A 13,084-nucleotide genomic window follows, 5' to 3' on the forward strand; every position below is an offset into this window, starting at 1 on the left:
GTTTTAAAGATAATTATCTTTCAGTTCAATAGCTAACCCTATGATGATCAAAGGTCCTACAAATGAAGTTGAAGTTCTGGATCGATTTGATGGATTTCAAAAGATTGCTTCTCAAATTCTATGTCTTCCTTACCATGCAAAAGGTGGTATATATACCTGAAACACCATCTCCAGAAGTTACTTGGAAGATAGTTCTTACATACTAGAGCAACTCAAATGGTTGGAGGATAACTACGTTTGTAGAGGCATGATTTTGGGTGCTATATCCAACAACCATTTTTTTGACATTTATAGGCATCATCGGACCATGTTAGAATCGTGGAATGCACTTCAGACAAGATACTTGACTGAATAGATAGGAAATAGATCATATTTGATCAATAAGTATATTGAGTTCAAGATGGTGGATGAGAAGCTTATTATGGAGCAAGTTGAATAAATGATTCATATGACGCAAGACATTATCACAATTGGAGAATCCATGACTAAGACTTTTCAAATTTCCACCATTATTGGTAAATTACCTCCATCTTGGAAAGATCACCAAAAAATGTTGAAGAATGAGCATCATCTATAAATTATGGAATAATTACTTTAACATATTCAAATAGAGAAAGGGCACATGTTCGATATAAATTGGAGAAAACACAAAATCAGATCAATCATTCCAATTTTGGCACCACTAATGCAAATTTAGCAGATACATCTTATCCTAATAGTTTTAAAATGACTTACAAGGGTAAGAAAATGGCGCGATCGAAAAAAGATTAATTTTTTAAGAGAGATAATAAGATGTTGGCAATGGAATAGTGGTTCACCAGCTTTCATCCAGAAGGACTCTCACTCTTAAAAATGTGCATCATGTTCCTGAAATTTGAAATAACTTTATTTTTGTATTCTTGTTGAGCCATCATGGTTTTCATGCCATTTTTGAATCTAATAAAATAATCCTATCTAAAAATAGATAATTTATCGGAAAAGGATATGCTAAGGATAAGATGCATCTCTTGCGTGGTATCAACAATAATGGCATCAGTTCTTCTTATATATATGATTTGTATTATATTTGGCGTTATAGATTAGGCCATGCTAATAAGAAAGCATTAATTAAAATGACATCACTAGAATTGATATGTAAAACTAGTGCTATTACTTCTCTTTTTAAATGTGCATGTTCTGTAGAAGCCAAATTAAATTGGAAATCATTTAGATCTATAATGAGATATTCTAGTATTTTAGAGTTACTGCATACTGCGCGCGCGCGCACTCACATATATATATATATATATATATATATATATATATATATATATATATATATATATATATATATATATATATATATTTGTTAAGAACTAAAGATGAAGTTCTAGAAAAGTTTAAGATTATAAGGTTACGGTGGAAAGTCACTTAGGAACAACTATTAAAATATTTAGAAGTGATAGAGGAGGAGAATACTTGCCTATTGAATTTGTAAAATTTTGTGAAGAGAATAGAATAATTATCAAACTAGTGCTCCTCGAACACTTCAACATCATGTTGTAGAAAAAAGAAAAATTAGAACATTATTAGAAATAGTTAGTACTATGTTAATTAACTCTAATTTACCATCTAATTTATTGGTGAAGCACTATTGCCTGCTAATCATATTTTTGTAAGAAAATATTACATAAAGGTTTTGATAAAATATTATATGAATTATGGAAGAATAGAAAACCCAAGTTAAATTACTTTAGAGTACGGAGAAGTCTTGCATATGCTTTAGATCCTTAACAAAAGAGAAATAAAATTGGTTCTAAGGGATTAAAATTTATATTTATTTGTTTTTCTAAAAATAACAAATTTTATAGATTTTTATATCTTAAGACCATTACTGTGATTGAAACTATGACAGCATTTTGAATATTTAACAATTAAATATGCTAAGGCATTTGATATTGAGAAAGAATTAAATAGGGATATACAAGAAAATGTAGGTGATAATTTTTCACAAGATGGAGTAAGAGAGGAAAACTTGAATGACTCTAGCGAACTAAGAATGGACAGTGAAATTTTAGAAGAACCAGAACTTAGAAGAAGTAGAAAGAAAAAAATTCAAAATGATTTGGGACCTGATATGTTTACCTTTAACATGGAAAATTCAGAAAATTATAAAGAAACTATGTCACTTCCCAATTTTAATGCATGGAAATAGGTGATGGATAATGAGATTAAATCCACTAAAGATAAAAATACTTGGACTTTAACAAACTTACCACCAAATAGTCAAACCTTAGGAAGTAATAGATGTTGAAGAAAAAATTAAAAATAGATGGAAGTATTGATAAATATAAAGCAAGATTAGTAGTTAAAGATTTCAAACAAAAGAGATACTCTTTTCACTATATTGGCTTAAACTCAATAAATTATCTAAGGATGCCTTACATGCCTATTCAGATGCGGATTAGGCTGGAGACCCTAATGATCGACAATCTCTGAGTGGCTATACTATATTTCTTGGCTCTAATCTTATTTCATAGAGCTCAAAGAAGCAGCATACCATTGGTTGTTCTAGCATAGAGTTGGAATATAAATGGAGTCGCCCGAGATCTTTCATATCAAACTCATGAGTGAGAGAAGGGAGCAGATCATCAAGCAGGGTATTAGGACTATCTGTGAGAATAATATCATCAACATATACAAGGAGAAAAAGAACATAGGTGTCTGTGCACTTGATAAAGAGAGACATATCAGCATGAGATCCAAATAAGTCGCCAAAATCATGAAGATAAGAACTAAGGTACTGCAACCAAGCCTGTGGAAATTGTTTAAGCCTATATTGAGAGCATCAGAGATGACAAACATAATACAACAACTATGTCAATAGCAGTAATAGATGGGCCAGGCAACTAACCAGAAGGACCAGCTGCATGGTTTTCCAGAATGAAAAAGGAACTGCAGAAATTGCCATTAGAAATATGATTTCTAGCATCTTGGAACGGGGTTGAGGGGGATGGAGACAACCGATCAGAGATGGGAGTGGATGGGGATTGAGGTGGTAAAAAAGATGGAAAATTGGATATAGTTGGATTGGGTAAATGAAACAAGACCAATAAGTCTGTAATGATTGGGGAAGACAAGCCATCAATTGACCCAGAATTGGATTGCCCACTAGCTGGCTGATATGGAAAGTGTTTTTCCATCAAAAATAATATTCCAGGATATGTAGGTACGGCCAATAGATGGAGAGTAGCATCTATATCCATGATAACCAGGTGGATAGCCAAGAAAATTCTGGGTGTAGATCAAGATTTAAGCTTGTGAGCATTGTACAAACAGAGATTGGGATAGCACAAACAACCAAAGACTCAGAGAAAAGAATAGTCAGATTGATAAAAAAAAACAGAAGTTTCAAAAGCAACATCCCATAAGGAGAGAGAGGAGCATTTGATTCAGCAAGGCTAAACCCCTATCTCAACTATTTGTCCATGCTTAAGCTCCGGTGCCCGATTTTATTGAGGGGTATGTGGACACAATATGCGATGTCCTATCCCATTCATTTTGAGTTCATGTTGGAATTTAGAAGATATTCACATGCACCATCCGTTTGAAGAAATTTAATTTTAGAATCAAGAAGATTTTTCAAAGAAAAATACCATGAAAATTTAGAAAATTCATCAAGAAAATGAATATAATATTCAGAACCAAAGTGAGAAATAACTGTGATGGACCCCAAAATCTGTATGAACAAGTTCAAGCAGTTTAGAAGCAACATTAGAAGAGGAATAATATGGGAGTTAATGATGTTTACTCAACAAACATGAATTGCATAAATCATGATGAGAATGAACAAATAGAATATATGCTAAAGATAAAATTAATGTATTGACCATTGAAAAATTTGCATGCCCAAGATGTCGATTCCCCAAAATGTTGGTTGATGAAGCAAACACCACGAATGCCATCGGAGACAAGCTAGGGGCGTCCTTATTCAAAAGGTAGTATGGCCACCTTTAAGAGGTTCGTGGAGCAAGGTTTTGCCAATTTTTTGATCCTTCACAAGAAAATGAGATGGTTAAGATTCAAAGAGGCAGTTATTGTCCTAAGTCAAGTGGGAGATAGATAATAAGTTTTTTGAAAAGGTCGGGACATACAAGATATTTTATTAATACAAAGATCAATGCAAAGAGGAAAGAAAGTAAGAACCGGTGTGGGTAATGGGCAAACCTTGTCCATCTCCTAGCATAACATCACCCCATAATTAGATAGAACAGAAAGATTAGAGAGATCAACAGTCATACGATGTGTGGCACCATTGTCGGAAATCCACGTATGGTCACCAATATCAAACGAGTGAGGCAGAGTAGAAGCAACATTGATGCAGGAGCACGAGCCCAAGCCTGGAACATACGTGGAGATTGAGTCTCCTCATTGGGTGAGCACCAAATTACCTTGAGTTCATAAAGTTTCAGCACTTAATTACATTGAATACATGAGTCGTGTAAAAAAGCCTTAACTAACTTGGACTCTTAATCATGTGTCAATTAAAGAGTCCAGATTGATTAGGAATCTTGAATTAAGGAGTTTGGGTCCAATATTGGGTGTGTCCAATGTTAGATTATGTCCATATTGTTAGTAATAAATTATAACATGCTAAGATTTAGAATCACAAATAATACCGTATTCAAGTTTAAGAGATATACCTGCGGAAGACATATTGAATACGTTCCTCAATCACCTGGAATAATAGCGGCTGGATCTTCCCTTCCTTGCTCCTCACAAAAGATAGCTGTCAATGGGGCAAGCTATCAACCATATGGAGAGGAGAGGGGGACCTAGCCTATATATAGGAAACAAAGAGGAGCCTTCCCATTAAAAGCTCCAAAACCCTAATTGGGTTTCCTGGCCTACATACCAAAAGTACCACAATAAATAGGACTCAATCCTATACATCCAAGGTGCACCAAAGCCCATAAAACAAAATGATCACACATCATATTGGGCTTAATCATAGTACCATTCTGAGCCATACGTCTAACCCATTTTATAAAACAAAAATACGCAATCAGTGTAAGCCCATATTTTGAAATTATTCTAACATTCTCCCACTTGGGCGAACACGGATTGTCATATTAATTTAAAAACTTTGTTTTGAAAACGACTCTCGGGTTAGACTACAAAAGTGGCCACACATATAGCTCAAAGGATAATCACCTTGGATACATGATCCGGTCCAACAAGAACATCAACATTGAACATGGAAGTCGTTACACCATTTAATCGATGTAAGACCACTCCACAGCTACAAATGCTAACATCCTTATCGACATGGATCCCCATCCTCCAACCAATGTGGTAGTATGTAGTATGAACTTAGCACCAAAATGTGATCAAAGGTGTGCTAATTCATATTGGTCCTCATAAATGCTTCAAAAGAAGCCACATGTCTCAAAAGAGACTCACATCATGTCTTTATGCATTATATCTCGAGATCAAAATGATATCATAATAAAAGACATATGTGCAATGCATGCTCAAACATAATTATAATTTCTGTGCACAAAATACAGAATTATAAATAGGAAGATAAATATTTTTTTTTATAATTGGAAGAGGCTGTACCCGAAGCATATGGGTTGCCTACATACCCTGTAAAAAGGATCAAGCCAAAATATAGTTCTCTTACATAAATAACTCCCACTAACCAAAAACATCAAAGGTTTCCACAATGCCCATATTAGCAATATGTGTCTTAAAGACTTTCGTTGCGAGTCCCTTAGTTAATGGATCTGCAATCATTGCTTTTGTATTTATATGCTCTATTTTTGTCTGCCCTTCTTTAACTTTATCTTTGACCACCAAGTACTTGATGTCTATATGCTTAGAGCCACCAGAACTCTTGTTATTCTTTGAAAAGAATACCGCTACACTATTATCACAATAGATGGTAATTGGTCTCGAGATGGAATCAACAACTTTCCATCCTGAAATAAAATTCCTCAACCAAATGGCTTGGACTGTAGCTCCATAACATGCCACAAATTCAGCCTGCATGTTAGAAGAAGCCACTAGAGTTTGCTTAATACCTTTCCCAAAAATAGCACCACCAATCATTATAAAAATATAACCTGAAGTCGACTTCAGATTATCTTGACATCCTACAAAATCAAAATCTGAGTAGCCTACCACCTCAAGATGATCTGTACGCTGAAAGGTAAGCATATAACCTTCAGTCGTTTTCAATAATCTCAAAACTTTCTTAGTTGCTTTCTAATGCTCTTGTCCTGGATTCGATTAAAATCTACAAAAGACACTCACTGCATAGGCTATGTCTGCTCTAGTGCAAACTTGAGCATACATCAGGCTCCCTACAGCTCTTGCATAGAGTATGTTCTTCAAAGATTCCCTTTCAAGTTTATTTCTTGGACACTGGGCTTTGCTGAACTTATCCCCTTTTACTATAGGTACATCACCAGGTGCACAGTTTTGCATATTGAACCTCTCTAGGATGCGTCGTATGTATATCTTTTGCGAAAGTCCCAACAAGCCATGATCTCTATCACGATGTATCTCAATTTACAGTACAAAAGAAGCTTCCCCAAGATCTTTCATTTCAAAATTAGCAATGATATTTTCCTTGTCTCATGAAGTAACCCTAAGTCACTACTAGCAAGTAAAATATCATCCACATACAAAACGAGAAAAATGAATTTTCTCCCACTGATCTTGAGATAAATGCATTGGTCCACTGTATTTTCAATAAAACCAAGAGAAGTCACAACTTCATCAAATTTCAAATATCATTGTCGGAATGTTTGCTTGAGCCCATATATAGATTTGTTCAACTTACACACCAAATTTTCCTTTTAAGTCTAACCTGAATTTGTAAACCTATTTGCAACCTATGGTGTTAACATGTGGTAGAAGCCCAACAAGTTTCCAAACTCTATTTCTCTTCATAGAAAATATTTCATCTTCTATGGCATTCAGCTATTTATTTGAGTCAGGTCTTGTTAATGCTTCTTTAAAAAAAAAGGGACGGGATTAATGTTACGCCCAATATTAAAATCACTCGCTAGTAAATAGAAAATATAGTCATTAGGCAGGGCAGACATTCTTTCTTTTTTTTTTGTGGTCTCCTAACCTGTGGTTCAAAAAACTAACTCAACCACTGTTTGAGGAGGAACGTGAGGCTCTTCTTGATGCTCACGTTCTTCATGAACTGTGGCAATCAGCTGAAAAATAACTCTTTCTTGTACAACGAAAATTGAAACCACAACTTGACTCAGTTCTGTAAAAGTTTTCTTTAATACAGAACTCCCACTAGTACCAAGTACAAGAAAGAAATTTCTCCATAATGAACTCAATAATTTTGGTGCCATGATTAGGACTATAGAACTTATAGCCCTTTGATCTATAAATTCTGGTGTAGATTTGGGGTCTAATTTCTTTTCAGTAGGATTATAAATCTTAACCTCAACTGGGCAGCCCCAAACTCTAAAATGGGCTAAATTGGGTTCACGTCATGTCTACAATTCAAAAGAAGTTTTCTCAACATCTTTACTAGGAACATTTTTCAGAATGTATACGACAGATTTCAATGCTTCACCCCATAAGAATTCTGACAAATTTGTTTTACTAATCATACTGCTAACCTTATCCTTCAGAGTCCGATCATGCTTTTCAGAAACACCATTTTGCTCAGGTGTTTCTGGCATTGTGTATTGAGGGACTATCCCACTTTGCTGTAAAAATCTTGCAAAATCACCCATGTTCTGACCAGACTCGTCATACTTACCATAGTATTCACCACCACGGTCAGATCTCACAACTTTGATACTTTTCCCACATTGTTTTTCAACTTCCGTTTTAAATATCTTGAATTTTTCAAGAGCGAGGGATTTATCATTAATTAAGTAAACATAACCATAACGCGAGAAATCATCAATGAAGGTTATAAAATATTTGTTCCCACATATAGTAGAAAGTAACGGTCCACTAATATCGATGTGAATAAGATCCAAAAGAACCATCGCTCCTAGTGGATCTCTTCCTTATAGTTTTAGTCAGCTTTTTCCTAATACAATCTACGTAAGTGTAAATATCTGAAAAATTCAGAGAGGGCAGAATGTCAGCTTTTATCAATCTTTTCATTCGCTCCTTTGAAATGTGGCATAAATGCTTATGCCACAACACAGAAAATGGATGTTTATTGATGGCTTAAAATATGTCAGTTGCATCAAAAACAACAGAGGCTCGATGACCAAATCTTTTGTTCCAAGCAATTGGGGAAATTGCATTTTGCCTTTAATAGTAGGTATAGTACATGCCTTATTACAGGTGACTATATCATGAAATTGGACCATAAAACGACCATGCTAGCAGGTTCATATTGAATGTCATGGTTGCCAAAGGAGATAGGGCATGCCAATAAACTGTAGTAGGACTTGTGGAGTCTGCCATATATTTAGGACATATCAATTAGCTGTAGTAGTCCTCATGGAGTCTGCCATGATTTCAGGACATATTAAAGATGTTGGATGAATCTCGACAAAAATGTTGAGATGAGTTGACCTTTGTATTGGTTATGAAAAGGTCACATATTACTTTCTCTAATGTTTTGATTCCTTAAAAATTAATTTCAAGTTTGAACCAACTTAGGGGCTTTATTGTTTCAGTAAAAGGCTTGACCAAGATAGGGAGTCTGGAGCAAGTCTTCTTTCTTCAGAATATTTTCTATTCTTTTCTCTTTTTCTGCACCCAACCAACCTAAATCTGCTTCAAGTTCTACATGCATATAGCCTCAACTATCAGAAGTAGCCACCAGCCTGAATAAGGGTTTCTGGTCCGACTTAGCTCAGATTTGATTATACTAGCTCGGTCTGCTCTTAAAGCAGCCCCTATAGTCCCTTTCCGATGCTCAAATCAATCTCTTAATTGTCTACAAACATGCTGTCTCAATACTCAGCTCTTAATTGTCTACTAACCGTGACCAGTCTACTACTAAGTGCAGATTTTTGATTAGCAAGTTGGTCTGTTGCTCACATCACTCCATCCATTGCTGCTAAGTATGGATCTGTGATCAGCGGGCGATTTGTTTTCCATATCAGTTCAACTGTTGTTTGATTCCAGAAACCCATCATCATTTATTTATTTTTTTTTTTTTAACTTGAAAACCCTCATTAACTTCTGCCTAGAAAAGCCTAATGCTTATCGACACATTCAGAATTCCCCAATAAAACCTAGTAGATGAGCTTGGGATCTATCTGTTTGCCTACATAAAACTTAAACCATTACTTGACTATCAAAAATTGAAATCGAAGCCTAGCTCATGACTTGAGAGGATCTGCAGATTAGTGAAGAGATGCTGAAATTACTAGTGCATTAGAGAGGTCGTAGCTCGGTGCTGCTCCTCTAAAGCAAAATCTAAACCCAAGAAAACTCAGTGCTATTTCTATGCCTCGTTTCCATCTCACATAATTATTTCCAGTCAAGGTTTCAACGACAGACATTTGGCTTGATAGGGAACAGGCATTCAAAAACTGCGGAAACAACATATTTTATTTAATATCATCCAAAAGTGATGCATGCAATCAATGGATGATAACATATCTATCTAATCAACTTGGGCTATTAATTAGATAGTCCGTAATCAAACTTGAAAAACATATAAGTCTAATTACGGTAAGAGCCTTGGTGCATCATTGTAAAGTCACCTTTGGGCTAACAATACAACACGCTATAAGGTCCTCTTAAGACATATCATGAAGCCAATTAACAAAATCACATCAGCTTTCAAAAACACCATCACCTTTGGGCAGAAGAATGATTCTAGGCTAATGTAATCCCATTAATCACTTCATGTCACTTTTCCAAATCATTATACACAATAACACCTTCGGGCAAGATATTGCATTCAATGATCTGGCAAAATGCAATGTTACCCTTTTTTTTTTTGAGAAAATCAGATAAATATTAGTGAGTGTGCCACTTTGGCGGCTACTACCCACTTCAATTTCAAAATATTCTCAAATAGGAAAATAAGGATAGTCTTTATGCCCAACAATTTCAATCACAAAATGATAGTTATGTGACAAAATCATAACCATTAAACATGCTACAAAAATAATCAAAAAACAACATATGTGATTGATTAAACAAAAATGTTAATTACAAAAGACATATATGGCAGCAAGAGATGTCCAAAATTTAACACCTCAATAATTAATATGCATGAGGGCCTTGATTCAGCTTATTCAATATTTAAATAATAATTAAATAGGTTACTAACTCTTAGCCCCAGGTCCAAAAACCCATTATGGTCCATTAAATAAAATTGGGTTGGTTATATAAAAGAGCCCAACCTGCAACCATGGACCCATTCAGGTTGGGCTTAGTAGGCCCAAGCCCAATCAAAGGGCAAAAACCCTAAAACCTTTTTTTTTTTTTTTTTTTGGCCTATCTTCTTCCTGGCCGCCGCTGTTCCCTTGTTTGGGAAGCAGCCCGTGGCTGCTACCCATGGCTGCCCCATGGTGGCAGCCCGCGGCTGCCACCCATGGCTGCCACCCACGCCTGCCACTGCGAGCGGCCGGCGAGGCTCCCCGGGCCGCTGCGCGGCCGGCTGTGGGGTAGCCGGGAGAAGGCCCCCGAAGCCGCGAGGCCCCTCGGCCTGCGGCCGGCCGTGGGGTGGCCGAAAGAAAGCCCCCGACGCCGAGAGGCCCCCACGGCCTGCGGCCGGCCGTGGGGTGGCCGGGAGAAGGCCCCCACGGCCTGCGGCCGTGGGGTGGCCGGGAGAAGGCCCCCACGGCCGGCGGCCGGCCGTGGGGTGGCTTGGGACGCGCCCCCGGCTTCACAGCCGCGGGACCATGCCGTCCGCCTCCCGGGGACGCCGGACGCGAGTCCAGGGAGGCCTTGCCTCCCCTTCATCCCCCTTTTTTTTTTTTTTTGAGAACATCTTCCATGGAAGATGAACAGTGAAGCTTACGGGAAGGAAAAAGGAAAAAGATGAACAGTGAACCTTTTCCCTTTTTTTTTCCTTTTTTTTTTTAATCCGAAAATTATATTCAATCATATTTCATTCAAATCATTATTAAAATCAAACCAGATACTTGATTATCAATGGAAGATCCATTTATGCAGAAGATCCATTTAGCAATGCATTAAATCCATAAATCTAGATAAAATAATAATTGTATACGAAGGATTCTAATCCTAGCATGGAGGCTCTGATACCAATTGTTAGTAATAAATTATAACATGCTAAGATTTAAAATCACAAATAATACCGTATTCAAGTTTAAGAGATATACCTGCGGAAGACATATTGAATACGTTCCTCAATCACCTGGAATAATAGCGGCTGGATCTTCCATTCCTTGCTCCTCACAAAAGATAGCCGTCAATGGGGCAAGCTATCAACCATATGGAGAGGAGAGGGGGACCTAGCCTATATATAGGAAAGAAAGAGGAGCCTTCCCATTAAAAGCTCCAAAACCCTAATTGGGTTTCCTGGCCTACATACCAAAAGTACCACAATAAATAGGACTCAATCCTATACATCCAAGGTGCACCAAAGCCCATAAAACAAAATGATCACACATCATATTGGGCTTAATCATAGTACCATTCTGAGCCATACGTCTAACCCATTTTATAAAACAAAAATACGCAATCAGTGTAAGCCCATATTTTGAAATTATTCTAACACATATAAGATTGGGTCAAGTTACATTAGGTTTAGTTGTTCCAATGCCTAATTTAATTGAGTCCAAGACGTTGAAGGGTCTTGATTTGCTTTAAGAGTTGTGTGGCCATACTCAGTATTGTATGGCCATTTTTGTTGCAAAGTTGGCATCGTATCCTCCTTTGTTTATTCCTATGATTACCATGGTAAGAGGCAGTAAATTGAGCTGCGTTACTTGCAGATTCAGTTTCTGCAATGCCATGCTGTAGGTGGGATGCTCCGCTTTGAGGATTAGATGTTTAAGTGCAAGGGATCGCCATAGGCCGGCTGCTTTGGATCGCCAAGCATATTTCGTATCAGTAGCATGCCATGAAGTTCTTTGAGAATCGATCGATCTCCTTTCTGAGCATTGAGAGTTGTCATGTACAAGTCGTATGCAAGACCATGGCCATTGGTGACGTGCTTGCACTGATCTCCATAGGAAATAAGCTATTCAACCACAGCAAGAGAGTCAATCAAACATTTGGCCTCTTAAATATATTCTGAGATCGAACAACTCCCCTTGCATACAGTTTGAAGTTGCAGATAAATGAGTATAGCCTCGAGCATTGTTGTGGGTAGCAAACAGTTGCTCCAAGATTATCCAAGCTTCTCATGTCAAATCAATACCCACCAAATGACCAACCAAGTTCATGATCTAGCCCAAGGCAAGCTGGTTGCGATATTCAAAGTTGGAGTTGGCCATGGAGGTGTCATCCTTGTCAATGGTGACGGTTGCTGGGGGACATTGATATGAGCCATCGACATAACCAAGCAGGTCAAAGGCTCTTAGATATGGAATAAAACATGTTTTCCATACAGGATAATTGGGTCTTTCCAATCTAACGCCGATAGAGGGAAGATTGGAGGAAGAAGAGGTATTCTGCTGAGAGAAAATGGGTGAAAGGATGGCCTGAAAATTGGCTGGGTAAGCAAGAGCAAAGAAAAGACAATGACTGGAGAGAGAATATTGAACAACAGCCATAGAAGAGAGGCTTAGGAAAGAGGATGGAAGATGGATGGAAGAGAGGATCGATGGACGCAAGTTAAAGGAGCTCTGATACCGTGAAGAAAAAAAAAAAAGGAGTTGTGGGAAAATTCTCTCTCTCAACCTGTTTTGGTGAGGAGGTCTGCATATTCTTTTATAGTATTTCTGTACTATGTCTTACAATGGTAATAGATACAAGGATGAAAATGTACAATAATAGATTCCAAAATATGCTACAGTAATTCCTTAATGGAAACTATACATTAGATTCTAGGAATATGCTTTGATAATTTTATGAATATTCTTTGATTATCTTTCGAATATTTGGTTGCATGATCTTGAAGATTTTTTGAAGATTTATATGGTCAACAAGTAGACTAATAGAATTGAAAGAA

This window comes from Phoenix dactylifera, unplaced genomic scaffold (genome assembly GCF_009389715.1).
Source record: "Phoenix dactylifera cultivar Barhee BC4 unplaced genomic scaffold, palm_55x_up_171113_PBpolish2nd_filt_p 000465F, whole genome shotgun sequence".
NCBI lineage: Eukaryota > Viridiplantae > Streptophyta > Magnoliopsida > Arecales > Arecaceae > Phoenix > Phoenix dactylifera.